Source organism: Myodes glareolus, chromosome 14 (assembly GCF_982192425.1).
Source record: "Myodes glareolus chromosome 14, mMyoGla1.1, whole genome shotgun sequence".
Classification (NCBI taxonomy): domain Eukaryota; kingdom Metazoa; phylum Chordata; class Mammalia; order Rodentia; family Cricetidae; genus Myodes; species Myodes glareolus.
Window position 1 is genome coordinate 24,678,921 of NC_142039.1, and position 3,630 is coordinate 24,682,550.

Below are 3,630 nucleotides of genomic sequence, written 5' to 3' on the forward strand. Positions count from 1 at the left end.
AGGCACTTATAGATGAGAATAACACTTCCTCTGAGGGAGTCTCATTAGAGAAATAAACTCTAAAGAATAGGCTGTATGCCCAGCAATAGATGGCTAATAGAAACTCACTGGCATATTTGGAGGTTCCTTGTCTCATAATGTCATGTCATGGATTTTCCTTTTTTCAAAATAATTTATAATGTTATATGTGTATATGTCATATAAACATGTGTGTGTGTGTATATATATATATACACACACAAATGTGTTTGTATGTATACATACATACACAACTTTTTCTTCTCTTTTTACCCTATAAGTCCTTTGTGTACATATTATGGCTTTCAGGTTAGTGTTTTTATGGGATTCCTGAGTATACAAATGAGTGGGTCTATGTTCCTATGTCTTCTCTTGGGCTCTTTTCCTCCTGTCTTTTTTTTCCTAATCTGTGTTAGTTTTAGCTTTATCATATTTTATTTAATTAGTACCCTTAGAAGCCTATTGGTTTTCTAATGAGAGACAGAAAGGGGGTAGATCTGGTTTGGAAGGGGGTAGGGAGAGGATTATAGTAATCACGTTATATTATGTTATAAAATAAAATCTATTTCCCACAAAAGGGAAAAATTAAAAAATAATTGCTCTCCATGCACAAGCTGGTGGCTGACTGAGCACTTTCATGTGGACTGGGGAAATACTTGAAACTCCTCATTTGGGGCTTCCATCCTGCATACACCCTGAAATCCAAATTCATGTGCTTTCACGGTCATTGAAGCTTCACAGAGCAGAGAGCTTTCCATTTCCAGACCACTTCTTGCTTCAGCTCTTCAGCTATATTCTAGTTTCATTTCTGTTGCTGTGACATGTAATGAGGACAATGTAGGAACTCACAGAACATCTAGTTAGCTGCAGATTAAAAGAGCGGCTACACTGACAGCTGCTTTCGAGATTCCATCCAGTTTCCTCCTGTGTCATATAACTCACATCTACTACCAGGGACCGGTGACATCAGTCATGAAATGGGTCTTCCTACATCAATGAATAATCAAGAAAGTCCCCTGCAGATATGTTCACAGGCCAATCTGGTATAGGTAATCTCCCAATTGAGGCTCTTCCCCAATTGATTCTAGGTTGTGGCATGGCATGGTGACATTTAAAATCAACAAACTCAAGCTATAAGCAGAGTCCTTCTTACATGGTCTGCTTAGTGCTGCTTTATATTTTTGTGGTTCTTATTGTCAGTTCATGGTTTAAAACTGCCCACTATTTGTTGAACAGTGTTCCAAATCCAAGAGGCTCATATTTGTTTTATAAAGTAGACAAATGTGTTAGATAAACATGAATTTATACTTGCTGAGTTCAACATCAATGGATCCAGTGTGTATTCAAAAAGATATTTCTTAAATGGAAATAAGTAAACAATGCTAGGTATTGATCAGTTATAGAACTGTTACAATTCATCTTATAACAACCTATCCCAGAAAGTCTGTCAGAACAATTTAGCACTCATTTTTTTTTTAAAAAAAGGGACTATAGAAAATAACTATTGAAAAGTATGATGACTACAGCATTTAGGTAAAATATGAAAACACACATTCTAGTTTCATTTCTGTTACTGAGACAAAATTCAATGACACAAAGAAACTCAGGAACAAGGTTAGTCAGATTACAATTCCAGGTTATAATGCATCATTGAGGAATCAAGGCAGGAATCTAAGAAGCTAGTTATAGCATATATGTCATATATAGCATATAGTCAAGAGCAGAGAAAAAAAATAAACACATGGATCTTTTCAGGCTTACTTATTTGCTCTTTCTAAGAGCAAGTTTATGCAGGGTTTCTTTCCTAAGGAATGGTACCACCCACAACAGGCTAAGCCATCCTATGTCAATTAACAGCAAAGCCAGTTTCCCACAGATATGCCCACAGGCCAACCTGACCTATACATAATTTGTAAAGACTCTCCGGGTGATTCCAGGTTGTGTCAAGTCAACAAAAGTTAAATCTAATTAGAAGAGCTTATAGCCCATGAATCCTTATCTAACATTCTGAAATCTTAGATAAAATACAGTTTTATACATGAAAGCAATTTCAGTTTAGTTAGCAGGATTGCTAGTCTGAATCTCTAATCAACCTCTCTCATTGATCTGCTGGGAAGCTGTTTTGTTAAAATGAGGAAACAGTGCCTTTTTCTGAAAACAGTACCTTCCTTGAGGTTCATGAGATGGGCCAAGGTGTACACAGTGTAGGAAACTCTTAAGAATGAAGACTGCCCTCCCAAAGCAAAATGACCTCCATTTCTGCTCCCACAAGAGCAACTGAAGAGACTTTCCAGTGTACTTCTTGAAACTCAAGTAGAAAAACACTGTTTCTATATCTTCATTAAGTTTAGGTTCTCTGGGTATTGTCAGATATCTGGATGCCAAATCTCTGACATAAGATAAGACTCTACATGCTTCCTTGGCAAAAAAAAAAAAAAAAAGAGGGGGAAGTGGTAAGATATTATTTGGGAAGACATGGTTGTGGCCTGAATTTAATATTTATTTATGCCTGTTAAATTTCAGTTAGTCTGAGAACATGTTTTCAAGGGACTATCAGTCTTTACCTGAGGGCCTGGGGCTCCCACATTTTCTTTAATTAACCACCAGTTGCTTAGGGTAGAGTGGTGAGATTTTATATTCTCATTACACAGACAGGAACAAGTTTTGGACCACCACTAATGTGGAATTTCATCCTTATTCCCACTACAGTTGGGTAGAGAGGAATAATCTCTGCCTCCATCAAATCCAAACAGCCCACAAGTCAAAGAATCACCTTCATATGAATCGTGATTAAGAAAAACTTTCCAAATTGCCAGTGGTTTATGTATAAGTAATATAAGATATGTTAAGGTTAGATTTGTCATGATTGGACTCTTGGAGATAAGACCATATAACCTCCTGGTGCACTCATTTGTGCCCACACAAAGGATTTTACTGCTAATGATGGGATCAAGTACGTTATGTATATGGTGACATTTCATTACCATGCCCTTAGGTTGATACTCAAAAAAAAAAAAAATTCAGTTTACGAACTAACTAACTTGCATAAAGTCATAAAATTAGTAAATAATAAGGAGTTATAAATATGGGGGAAAAAGTAAATGCTGGTAGGACTGAGGAAGACTCAGTCAGGGTTTTTCTAGTGAAATGCAGGTGGTGGGAGACATTTGGAGGCCTTTGGAGACACTCTAATGGGACATCCCACTACACTTTCACCCGCACTACTCTGAAGAGCCTAACTTGAGGTTCTCACATCGAAAGGAAATGTTTTTGTACAACAACAAAGCTCTCTTTTGGACTCAGACCAAGGAGAATCTTTCACTTCTCTTTAGGAGTTAGACTATGAAAGAAGTGAGCACTCCAGATGCATGCACACATATGTTCGTTCACCTCCACACATATGTGAAAAGGTACACACACATCCACATCCACCCACACCCACACTTAGGAATCTTTAATTAAGAATATGATAAAAAAAATTCTCTGAGATAGAGTCTCAGCTTAGTGGTTTTCCTTTTCTGAAGTGCAGGTAGAGTGTGCTTGAAAGTAATCTAGAAAACTCTGGGGGTGGGGGTAGAGAGTAGTATGAAGGAAAAACACAATGGCCTTAGG